This window comes from Mastomys coucha, unplaced genomic scaffold (genome assembly GCF_008632895.1).
Source record: "Mastomys coucha isolate ucsf_1 unplaced genomic scaffold, UCSF_Mcou_1 pScaffold18, whole genome shotgun sequence".
Lineage (NCBI taxonomy): Eukaryota > Metazoa > Chordata > Mammalia > Rodentia > Muridae > Mastomys > Mastomys coucha.
Window position 1 is genome coordinate 72,497,030 of NW_022196900.1, and position 13,299 is coordinate 72,510,328.

At 48.3% G+C, this 13,299-nt stretch overlaps 1 long non-coding RNA gene across 1 annotated transcript; it reads left to right on the forward strand.

Annotated features, from left to right (window-relative positions):
* Positions 1 to 1,668: 1,668 nt before the first annotated feature.
* On the forward strand, positions 1,669 to 3,717 carry LOC116095501. Its single transcript, XR_004120619.1, has 2 exons — positions 1,669 to 1,889; positions 3,327 to 3,717. It is a non-coding gene; the product is annotated as an uncharacterized LOC116095501 (long non-coding RNA).
* Positions 3,718 to 13,299: the final 9,582 nt, after the last annotated feature.

The following is a 13,299-nucleotide window of genomic DNA, read 5'->3' on the forward strand; positions in this document are numbered from 1 at the left end:
AGACATCCCGATCCTAACTCTGGTTTTCAGAGGGGAAAGGTTTCTCTTCTGACAATGACTGTGAAAATCTTCTTTTACTTCCCAAAGCTTCTAAGGAAACTAAAGCCAATATGTTAAGCAGGAAGAGACTTACAAGCTGGAGGGTACTGAGCCTGCAGAAAGTGTCAAATTAGTTTTCCCTATTTGAGAGGTGCCAGTGAACTTCTTGCACAAACAACTACTAGGGTGAGAAGAAACATTCCCTCAAATTGTGGGCCATTCAGTACAGAGCTAGGCTGAAGATGACAGTTCTCACTAGCCAATGTGAGAGCATGCTCAGAGATTGGAGGCCTGGTCCTACTTCGTTCCCATGTCCTCAACTCTGGGTATTGCCACCCCCATAGCGATGTGTTCTGTTAACAGGCCCATTTCTGCCATGTCATCGAGAGGCTCTGAAGGACTCTTCCTGTGGCTCCTTCTAATTCTATGCCTCCACCTCTCACCTTATTCCTGCATAAGCCATGGACCAGAAGATGGGCTCTGTGGATGAATGGATGGATGTGATTTATGGACAGATAGACACATAAGTGGTAGGGGAGGGCAATGCTCACCCCATGATCTCACTCTATCTCCAGATGCTTCTGTCCTGGAAATTCTTCCAGGAAACACCACAGAATGCCCCTCTAAGGAAGTAGTGATCTCCTTGTCACCAAAACCAGAGGCAAGAGCCCTAAAAGAGTCCATGAAGCATGTCCAGTGACACTCCTTTCTGAGGAGTCCTAGAACTTTCCATCGCTCCACCATTCCTTAACCCATGGACCCCCATAACTGTGGCTTGTGGCTCTGATTTCAGCAACATACAGCTCCCCTCCAACTGGCATCTCCATGGCCCAACTCCCTCAAATCTTTCAAGGCTAGCTGAGGCAGTCTCCAGAACAGAGACCAGATGATGCCTGGACACTCCCCCGTTGGACTCTGTGCAACCTCTGAGTCTATCATTAACCTTCCTTCTAACCAAGCAATGTGTAGCCAATGCTAGGAACAGCCACACAGAGAAAGCAGGAACCCTGTCTTGACTCTGCAGAGTCAAGTGCTCAGATGGCAATATGAAGGGAGCATAGACACGAGGCATGTCCTTGAAGACAAGTGACCTCTAAGGAGGTGGGCCTGCAGGGTTTCAGTGCAGATGAGGGAATCCAGTTAAACTATGGTGTGAATGCCATCTCTAGAACTTTCTGTGTGACTTCAAGCAGATAACTACACTTCTCAGGGCTTCTGATCTATCAAAAGCGACATTGTGGGCACTCAATAGGAAGTACGTGTAATTTGCCTAGAGAATCTGAACAAAAGATGTCATTGTTAGTCTGAAGGAGAAAGTGGCAGCAAAAATAGAGAGAGAGTGTGTTGTAGATGAGATGCTCTTAAGACTCAGAGAAGAAGGTAAGAAGACTCAGAGATTGGAGAAGGCTTCCTGGAGGAGGCAGCAGTGGATCTGAGCCTTGAGGGAGCAAAACTTCAGAAGAGGGGGATTGATTGGCACTCGAGCATAAGACACTAGCAAAAATCCCTGAGCGTGGTGAGAGGCGCTGACCAGTGTCGCTGAAGTCCATGGATACCAGAGATTGTATTGTGCTCTTTGCTAACTGTATCATGGCAACAACACTTTCCTCTCAGTCTCACTATCGTAGAATGGACTGCAAGAGTCCTGGAACCTCTGCACCCCCAGCCCTTCAGGACGTTTCATTCTGCACTGCCTAAGCTCCCAGGCTCCTAAATGCTTCCACATGTCCACCCTGACCTGCATGGCTCCTTATCTTCATCTGCACAACATGGCCAGCCAGCTCTGCTTTCCTCGCTCTGGGATGGCCTCCCTGTGGTCCTGGAGCAGACATCCTCCTCGGGACCACCAGGTATGGTGCCCAGGCTCCTCCAGAAACATAACATCTGCCCAGGGTGGTGGTCTCACCATTTTCCTTTTCCTGCTCTGGCCTCAGCAATGCTGAGGCCAACATAGGTTTATTTGGGATCTGCGGGGACAGGGGCATTATTGTTCTCGGAGAACTCCAAGTCCCAGTCTCGATGCTCTCTGGTCCTTATCAAAGGATGCTGTAGGCTTATTGGTGAGGTCTCCCTCCTGCTCCCAGGGCTCCCAGTTCCCACGTGTCAGGTTTCAGAGATAGGAGCTAAATCCCTGCAGGGGCAGCAGCACCCTCTGATTCTTAGAGCAGAGAAACTGGGAAGGCTAAGGGTCACTCCCTTCAGGTCCCCTGACTCTCACTGATATCTGCGGGTGCTGGGCATTTGCCTTTCAAGCTGAAATATGAGGATTCTAGAATTTTTGTCACCTGAGGATTCAAGAATCTTAAACAGATAGAATCTGAGGCTATCAAAACCTAGGGGAGTTGTTGAATCATATACTTCTAAAATCCTGAAATTCTAGACTCTCGTAATCAGAGCATGCATACAGGGAAGAGATGGGATTCATCACTTCCTAGATATGTGGCACTGAGCAACTGAACTAACATCTCTGTGTTCTGCTCCCTAACCTGCAAAATGGGGCTATGCTACTTTCCACTTCTTAAGGGTGATGTGTGAACTGAATGAACTGACAGCACTTAGAACAGTGCCTGGCACATGGACTTCAGTACTGTGGCCCCAAAGTATTGGGGTCTGACAGCAAGCAGCTTGCACAAAGAACAAAGGGCTCCAGAGGATTCAACCCCATGGGATCCTGGTCAGAAAGCCCACCCACACTAGGTCTTGACTCACACAAACAAATGGGCATTACCTTAAGCCACTAGGTATGCAGTAATTTGTTTACGTCAGTAAGAACACCTTCCAGGTGGAACATTCGTCCCCTGGCTACACTCTATTGGTTGAAGGAGTCACAGGGCGAGCCCAGAGTCAGTATGAATGGGAACTCTATAGGACTCTGCACACCAAGAGGTATGGTCTCTAGTGGACTATCCTTAGATACCAGCAATCAAAAGCCCTATCAATTCCTCAAGGCTAAACCCCACCTTGCCGCTGGGTTTGGCTGACACTTTCTGGAAGGTAAAATGCAACGTTATGTTAAGAATATTGTTTTATGAGGTTTCTCAGTGTGATATTAGAACTGAGCCCTCATGCTGAAATCATCATCTAGTTTAGCCCCATTCAAATCAAGTGTGTCCTCCCAAGGGCCGCTTAGCTTGACCCTCGGCCATGAGGGAAGCTGAGCTCTTCAGAGGGAAAGAGATTTCCCAATGTCTCACGGCAAGCCAGAGCCAGGGCAAGAGATGAAGTATCTGGATGGTCAGCCTCTAGATCAGTTGAACTAATAAACACTTTATACCCTGTCCCCGAAGGAAGAAGCCCCACAATGCCTTCATTCAGAAGAAGACAGGTAGAGTGGAAGACCACCAGAGACTCTGGACTCTGAAGAACAAGTACCAGAAGCCACATTGCACACTAAACATGGTACATCCCAGTCTTCTGGCCAGCTCTGGGATCCAGGCAAATCACCTGTCCCATTCTTCACCAGGGATGAGAGTGATATCCAGACAAGGAGGTAAACCCAGAAAGACTGCATGGAGAGCTCCAAGAGTTGAATTTCCTGGGCAGTTTCCCCCCACCATTCCTCTTTCCACAACTAAGGGCCCCCTCCTGTCACCCCTGACCCTAGCCCATCTCGTCCATCTTCAGTGAAAACTGCCACATATTCCTGATTATCTTGTCTAAAATAATGTCTTCCTTCCAGCTCTGTGGACTTCTGCTTTTTTTTTTTTCACAATAATCCTTCACGATCCAAAGTAATCCTAACCATCGACTTGTTCGTTTAGCATTTGTTTCCCATGATGGCAGATCAGCTCTCCAAGGGTAGGAATCTGGATGTTGCGCAGCACCATATATTCAAGGATTCTGACACAGGCAATACTTCTGTTGAACAAAGAAGTGGGTGAATGCACTTGAGATTAAGTCTGGGACAGAACTTCAGTACTGGTCCAAGCAAGGATTGTATCTGAGTCCCCAGTCTGTAAAGCAATGGTTGTCAACCTCTAAGTCATTATGGCTTTGAAGGATAAATGACCCTTTCATAAGTGGTTTGCCTAAGACCATCAGAAGACACAGATATTTGCATTATGATCCATAACAGTAGCAAAATAACAAATAACAATTACCAAGTAACAACAAAAACAAAGAGTTGCAGAATTAAGAAGGGTGAGAACTTCTGCTCTAAAGCAAAGAGTACAAGAAGCTGCCCTGAGCCCACCTGCACTGACCCCTCTCCTCTCCATCCTGACAACATGCAGAAACCAGAATCTTTACTGGCATGAATGGACAAGTTGCTAAGAAAGTCCCTAGATGGTAGACCCTTTGAAATAAGTAAAATCTGTAGGTATAAATCTCACTTACTGATCTCTCCAAGTTGACTAAGACGATGTTTTTATGTCCCACCCCAGAGTTCTTAGCCAGTATTGTTTTTTGAGTTGTTACCCAATGAATTAACATATATATATGTGTGTGTGTGTGTGTGTGTGTGTGTGTGTGTGTGTGTGTGAGTGGATGCTTGATGGATAGCTGAAATACTTAATGAATTGAGGATGGAAAGTGGATGGATAGGAGGATGGATGGATGGATGGATGAATGGATGGATGGATGGGTGAATGGGCGGATGGGTGGGTGAGTAAATAGATGGATGGGGTAGATGGATGGATGGATGGATGGATGGATGGATGATGGACAGACGGACGGATGGATGGATGGATGGATGGATGGATGGACAGACGGACAGATGGATGGATGGGTGGATGGATGGATGGATATATGGGTGGGTAGATGGATGAGCAAGTAGATGAAAGGAGGAAGGAGAGGAGGGTATTGATGAATGAGTGGTGAGTGAGTAAACAGGCTTGGTTTACTATATCAGGAACTCTGCAGAGTCGTGGAGCAGAGAAAGCAGTTCTATGGTCCTATAGGACAGAACTGAGAGCCCTAAGTCAAAGCTACAGCAAAGTAAACTTCAGTTCACTGTAGGCAGAAAATCGCTATCACAAAATATGCTCCCCCATCACAGGACGTAGGTAGCAGGAAGAAGCCAGATGCTGGCTTAAAGACTGAGATTAGGAAACAATAGGGTTCTGAAGGACTCACAGGGAACTTTCTGTCGTCAAAGTTTAGGATGTCTGTGCCCTCATGCCTCTACCCTAGGACTTGGAGGCTCTTCGTTCCTGGGGCTGAGGACAGGGTCTGTGACATGGGCTACACTGTGAGCATTGACTAGGTATGTTCCTGACAGCAAATCAGAGTCAAGACTGCTCCTCACCCACATCTGTCTGCTTCCCCACTTTGGCTTGCTGCATATATGGTAGCAATGCTAATACTGCAGAATCTTAAACAGCCCAACTTGAATTTTATTACCCTCTTGGTCTTCATTGGAACCATGTACAAAAGGATATAGCAATATCTTCATGATGTTGTGGAATAATTAAATAAAAGAGTTGTACGGCCTACCTAGTACCATGCCAAGCACTTTGAAACCCGCAATAAGTGACAGTAGCATTGGTATTGGTTTTAACATTGCTATTAATATGAAGATCCACATCTATGTTTGCATTCATATTTATTAATAATATTACTACAATATAGTGTTGTGTTACGTGGTGTTATTGTAGATGTAGCACTTTAATACCATGGATTCATAGATGCTTGAAACCACATATTTACTCAAAACTGACCTTTTCAGAAGCTTGGGACATTGGAATTACCGTATCTTAGAGCCATGGAAAATTCAATCTGGCTACTCTCTCATCAGGCAGAATTGCTGAGGTACTGAATCCAGAGAGCCCAATAACCCAGGACAGAAGCCTCTCTCTTCATCCCACAGCTCCAGGCCAAAACACCCTCTGGGACCACCTGGGGGGTCCCAGCTGAACCCCCCTGGCCCCATACTCTTATTCACAGACAATCCAGAATCCCAGGAATTTGTGACCACAGTGAGTAGAGCCACTGATTGAGCCTGGAGGATGATGAAATATGGAAGCTTCCAGAGTTAGCCTGGTGGGGAAGGCCACATTTTCTGTGTCATGTTCTATTGCACGCCAATCAATTACAGTGTGCCCTATATAAACACATCATGAGGGCTTTGACAGGGGGCCGGGGTGAAGTTGGGTGTCAGGGTAAAACAGGGGATAATAAAATCACTAGAGATTTATTCCTCTAAATTGGAAACTTCATGCTTACACCTGACTAAATCATCAGGCTGAAATTGGAGCCGACTCCCACGGAAAACACGTGTAACCTTATCCCATCTTTGTTTAACAGCGACCCATCAAGTCGCTGATGAATTCTACAGATGCTCGCGAGCATCCTCCTTCAGCTCCCTGGGTTGTGGGGGTCTCAATCAGACCTGTCTTCACTGTGCCCACCCTATTCTCTTGTGGCTTTTCCAGGGCTGGCCAAAGGGGCCTTTCTTAAAGGTGGGTATCTATGTGGTCTCTACACTGTATGTGTACCAGCAATCATCCCATGAAGCTGTCTTGAGAAAGGAAGAGTGCTGGTTAAATAATAGGAGAAGCAACCAAGACATCAAGAAATAAGCTCCAGGCTAGAAGCTGTCCATCCTAGCTTCAAGTCACAGGTCTGAGAAAGCTCCTGTGGTTAATGACATAGCCTATCTCTACTCTCACAGAACTTACCTGAGGATTTGGTAAGCTGATGATGGAAGGTGCCCTAAAATTTATAAATGTGTGGTTTATGTTGTTTAATCTTCCATTTAAATTATGAAACACTGTATGTGGTCCCAGGAGGTGGTATGAATTAACCAACCTCTGTGTTAGGGACTTGCCCTGTGTCCACAGTTACGAGGCAGAATGGGGAGGAAGACTCGAAAGGAACTCCTATCATTAAGCCCCTACCCCATCTGTGTGCTAAACCCCCCAGGCTCGAAGGCCTTAAGACAAGATTCTGATTCCCACATCACAGACAAGAACTACACTCGTTGCAGAGATGACAAATCAGAGAGAGAGAAATCAGTGAGCCTATGTAGCTTTGCTAAGTCACAGTGTCCCTCTACATTTGCACCTCTACACCCACCCCCTAAGTTCATTAATATATACAGCAAGGACTCTATGGTATCTAATAGAGAAACGGTGAGCACTATGCCCCTGTCTCTCCCAGACCCTCCCTTTAGACCCATAAACACACTCACCCCAGTGCACACAGCAGGTAGTCAATGGCTGGGAGGCTGCAGCAGGAGGCTCCTTGCTCACAAGAGGGGCCCTAGGCTTACACCTCCATCATAGCCCTTTCGGTGGGATGGGGTGGGGGAGGGGAGGAGGAGCCCCTGTGTCATTTTCAGCAGCAGTCAGCAGAGCCTTGCAGAGTGCAAGATGGCTTTTTTAGCCCAGCATAAGGATCTAGTTAAAAACCAATAAATCAGCAGTGAAATGTGCGTAGCAGCCTTCTCCGTAAAATCAACATGGCTTGTGCCTCTGCGGGGAGCCTTCTGACTGTCGGCTGAAGCCTGGGGCGCGGGCAGAGCCCTCCTCCGTCCCGCAAGAGTCTCGGGGAAAGAGAGAGATTAAGAAAAAGAGAGAGAGGGAAGGAGGGAGGAAGGGAGGGAGAGAGAGAGAGAGAGAGAGAGAGAGAGAGAGAGAGAGAGAGAGAGAGAGAGAGAGAGAGAGAGAGAGAGAGAGAGAGAGAGAGAGAGAGAGAGAATCTCTTCTGTCCCTAGACAAGAAGAACCAACCAGGTAACCGGGAGCGCCGTCGAGGAGGTGACTGGACTGGAAATCTGCAATCCCCAGACACAGACATGCCAAGAGGCGCGTGAGCAAGGCCCAGCCGCCGTTGGCCTCCTCCTCCCGACACGGAAAATCGAATTAGGAGACAGCCGGGCTGAGACTGGATGAGATGCGAGGGCCGGGAGTCTCCCCAGCACCGAATCCGACCGCCAGCTGCAGGGAGGGCACGGGATCCCTTGGTGCAGACAACCCCCGAGCCCTGCTTCCCCTCGGGTCGGTATTTAATATCTGTAAAACTGCCACTCGGACTGCCAAGGTAAACAGTGTCCCTGGCAGTTCAAAGGTGAGCGCGCCCCAGCGCTCTCCCTCGGGCCGCGCCGCCAGCTCCGCATCTGTGCGCCCCGCGCCGCGTCTCCCACGCACGCTCCAGATTTCTCATTAAAATCGGCGACTGTGTCAACAACGCGGCCTGGGCTCCGGAGCTGGAAAAGCCATTTCGCCGCCCCACCCGGCCCCGCCAGGCCGCCGCCTATGCGCCGCTCCCCAGTGGGTCCGGGAGGGTCCCCAAGCACGGCGCACTGTCGGGCCCGGGCCAGGCCACCCAGCGGCAGTGCGAGCCCACCCGGCCCCGGCCCAACAGGTGAGAGCGCTGGCGACCCTCGGGCCTCCTCTGGTGACTCGCACCCAGCTCTAAGAGGGCATTCTCTGTCCTTCGTCAGAATCTGCAAGACAGCTGCAGCCCCAGACACACCTGGCCAACTTGTTTGTTCCCTGGAACTCCAACTCCTTTTTGTCATGCTGATCTACAGCAGAGTATTCGGCCCTTGCCAGCAATAAAATTGCCTGGGAAACAGAGCAAAGGGTTCTGTAAAGTAGGGCCATACGCCATTGCAGTAAGACCAGGCTACATAGTGAGAGGGAAACCCAATAGCTGGCAATAGAGTGCAGACCCAGCTCTGACACACAGGATGTTTGCATTGCTCTGTTAGAAAAGGTAGAGGCACTGAAGGCTGGAGAGATGGCTCTGCAGTTGCAACTCCTTCCCGAAGACCCTAGTTCAGCCCCCAGAACAAACTTAAGACTACTCACTCACAAGTGACTATAGCTCCAGAGAGTCTGGCATCCACTTCTGGCTTCTGTGAACATCCATAAACAGAGATTCATACACACACACTAAAATTTAGAATTCCGGAGGGTGGGGGGGGGGGAGTGGAGGGATTCCTCAGTGGTTAAGAACACTGGATCCTTTTCCAGGAGTCCCGGGTTCAATTTCCAGCACCTGCTTGGCAGCTCACAACCATCTGTAACTCTATTACCACAGGATCTGATGCCCTCTTCTGGTCTCCCCGGGCATCAGGCATGCATATGGTATACAGATATGCACACACATGGTGCACAGACATGCAAGAAAAACAACCATAAACATACAGTAAGATAATTTTAAAAATAAATCTAAAGAAAACAGAGAGAATGACAGAGAGATAATGGCACTGCCCACCTCCTCCAGCTCCCGGGACTCAGAACGATTCCACACAGTAGTTATTCTTTCATCAGCCTTATTTATTTATTAAGGCCCTCTTGCACAGAGCCATGAAAGGAACAGCTGGTAGTCCAGGGAAAACAGGAGGCTGGCTGGAACTGGAGAGTGCTGATGGGATGCCCCAGACTAGGCCTTGGGGAAGGGAAATGTAGCAGTGGCTGAAAGAGGCCAGAGGCAATGAAAGAAGTGTTGCAGGACTTGAATGGAGCCTGATAAGGAAGGAGTCCAGAGGAATGACACAGGCACAGAGACAGAGGTGGGGCTGATGGAGGGAGGTGTGAGCCTTAACAAACTCTGTAACTCTCCAGAAACACGTTTAAGTTCTGGTGTTTGGTGTTTATGTATGCTCACGTGTACACATGTGATTACTTAGTTTTCTTTTGTTTTACGGGGGAAACTAGGAACAAAGCTTCCAAGAAATTATACAGAATTCCAAATTCTGACATTTGGGGAAATCACACTGGTCAGCACATCTGGAGTACAATGGATACACCTCATCCTGGATCTCCCTGCCTGCTAAGTATGTGAGTTTGTATGTATGGAAGTGTGTATATTTGACTGTGCCCTAAGATATACAACCACGGGCCTGCATGTTTAAAATGTATTTGTCTATTTAAATGTATGCATGTCATCCAGGTCAATGTTCATGTACGAATATGCGTGTGTATATATACCTGTGTGTGCAGCTGCAATAGCCGAAGTCTGAATAAAGATGTGTGCATTTGCTTTTGCACAAGCATCTATATAGTTTGTGTGTATCTGTGTGTGCAAACCTGTGTTCCCCTACACTTTAAGAGAAAACATGAAGTTCTCACTCCTGTACTTCCATGGCAAGGGGGTAAGGCTGGAGCGGCTGCCTGGGTTCCAAGTTTAATTTTCATCAAAGCCAGAAAACTACCAGCAGCATGCCATGCCCAGAACCCTAAACCTCAGCTTCCATCTCTCCCATCAAATGGCTAATGTGTGCCCTCTCCCTATAGGAAGCCAGTCCTTCCCTCTGACTGTCCCCTGAAGAGTGCACCTACTCCTCCCTCTGTCCAGCGTACCCAGGCCTCTCAAACTGACAATTGTAACAACAGTTTTAAAACAAAATATAAAAGAAACAAAATCAAATTGCCACACACAGTGAAGATAAGTATGCACAGGAACACATTTGTTTTGGGGTGTGTCAGGGAGTGCTGGTGACCCAGAGCTGAAAGGAAATATGATTGAGTTGTGGTCAAGAGGACAGAGCCAGGCTCTCTCCCTCCTCCACCCCATAGCCTTCAACCTAGACTTGGGACTCTCACAAGCTACTGCTCAGGAAGCCTGGCGTTTCCTCCAGCTGCTGCCCCCTCCAGTGTCTTCACCAGCAATCTTCTATAGAGAGGTGTCTGTGCTCATCACCCACACTTGTTCCCCTCCCATCAGGCCAGCTGTAAACTCAAGCAACCTTCCCACAGGGCCTGGAGACTCAGTCACGGCACTCGGGTGCTTCGCTGGTTCCCACTTCCTACCTTCCCCTACTTTTCTGTCTCTGTGACCACCCTCTCCATCTCCCCTGGAGGTTCTTCTGTTCTCAGTGTGGGTGCTCCTCAGTTCTAGACTTAGTAACAAGGCAGTTGAGTCCAAATGAAGACACACACCCCACACACCAGAATCTCCATCCTGTCTCCGGTCATGTCTCTGCAAGCCTTCCAAAAGTTCTCCAAGTTGGCATGACCCCTTTCCCGGTGTCCCCCATCTCTGTGTAGGCTTGTCTCTGTGTACACTTATCACTGACCCCACCAGTCCCAGCATCCAGACACCCCACATCTTCACCAGGCCTTTACTTTTGCCTGAGGCAAAGCTAGAATCACACTGCCTGAACCACTTCCAGAGGCTTCTAAGGACTCTGATGTCATCTCCCTGAAGTCATCTCTCCTTGATTCCCCCCCAGCAGCTCTGCAGTCTCCTTCCTCCGCTGTTTGAAAAAAGGTCCAGGTGCTACATTCTCCAGAAGATACCTCCATGGGGTTGTCCAGCTCTAGCACCTCTGACTGCCCTTGTTCTGCCTGGTGCTCCTCAGGGTGGTGACCCATAACCAGCTGGCCCCTCAACTAGCCCAGCTAAATGCCCTCACTCTCAGGTTCCTTAGGCCAGGACCAACTGATCCAGAGCACCCCAAGCTCACATTCAAAGACTCAGACCCGCCCCAGCTGCTAGCCCCCATAAATGAGGATTAGGTGGCCCCCTTTGAGGCAGACGGGTGGGCTGTGAGAAGAGTTGGTTTGGTATAGATTTTATGACAGGATCACATTTCGTCATCAGACCCCCCTCTGAAGCCAGCCAAGGGCAGGTCAGGGGCAGGGGAATGGGAACCTGAGCTCTCAGTCAGCCCAGAACAGGGCTGCTGGAGCAGGAGGGAGCAGAGCTGGAAGTGCCGGTCAGGCCTTGAGTAACAGCCTGCCCTCTGCCACCCACCCACAGTGTGAACTGGGGTGAGTCCTCTCAATCTCTGCTCTGTGGAATGAGGGCTCTAGAGTAAGCAGGCCCCAGGCCATCTTCACTTGCAGACTCCTAAATGCTTTTCCAGTCTAATCCACAAAAACAACATCTCCCTTCCCAGAAAGGATGCTAAGTTACTATAGACTTACAAACCCATGAACCAAGGTAGCCACATAAAGTACAGGCTTCCAATTACAAATTTCAGATAAATAAATAGGCTTGACTATAAGTATAGCCCAAGCATTATAAAATCATATTAAAAACTATACCTTATCTGACTGAAATACAAATCTTGTTGGGTGTCTTAGGTTTTTACTTTGTAAATTTGGCATTCCTACAGTGTATGCAGTGAGTTTACAGGACCATAGCCCCATGGTCCTTCTAAGTAAAACAGGTCAGGGTTGGCAGGGAAAGTGGTCTTGGACAAGCCATCCTGCTGTGATCAAATGCAGTTGGAACTCTATAGAAGAGAACAACATAGACTGAGCTGCAGAGGCAGCTTGGTGCTGAGGATGTTTTAAGAAAAGACTGCAGAGGACAGATGTGTAGGATGAAGTAGCTAGAGTCAGATCCTGCTTCATCCAACCTGTACTGCTGCTGCTATGTTAGAGGAGAAGGCCCAGGGGTCTTAGTTGAAGGAAAATTACAGCCAGACACTGGGTACAGGGAGCAGACTCTGGTGTGGTCTAGGAGGAATGTTAAAGATCTACTCAAGGACTGTGGGCTCAGGTCTGTTATATTCATGTGATGTTATTAATATGTAAATGTCCCCAACCAGCTCATGTGTTGAACAGTTGATTCCCAGATGGTGGCACTGTTGGGACTTTAAGAGATGAGACCTATTTACACAAAATAGGTTCCTGGCCTCTCCAGTCCTTTCTTAACTCTCTGCTTCCTTCCCACCATGAGTTAACAATCTCCTCCTCCTCCTCCTCCTCCTCCTCCTCCTCCTGCTCCTCTTCCTTCTCCTCCACACACTCCTATAGTGGTGATGTTCTGTTTCACCACAACTTAGAATCAGCAGAGCCAAGGACTATGGACTGAACTCTCTACAACTGTGAGCCAAAATAAATACTTCTTTCTACCTTGTTTGTATCTTGCATTGCATCACAGTAATCAAAGGCAATTAATACCTTCAGAGTAAACAATAAATAATAATCAATAAGTGACAGTTGGGTTGTTCTTCCTATCAGATGCTCAATGCATGCTGTGGCTTTGCACCAGCTGACCATCCCCTCCCCTCCTACCCCCAGGACAGTCCCCCACAGGACCAGGGCCATTTCTTTACTTTTTTATGTGTATATGTGCTTTGCATGCATGTTTGTCTTTATATTATATGCATGCCTGGTGCCCATGGAGGTAGAAAGAAGGCAACAGAAACCCTGGAACTAAAGCTATGGAGAGTTGTGAACCGCCTTGTGAATGCAGAGGAACAAAACCCAGGTCCTCTGCAAGAGAAAGAAGTATGTTTCACTACTGAATAGGCTCTCTAGCCCCAAGGACCATTTCTTACAACAAAGGCAGGTGGCTGATTCTCACACTCTGCCCTGCTTCATCATCCTCTTGCCCAGTATCAGGGAGAGGGGAAGCA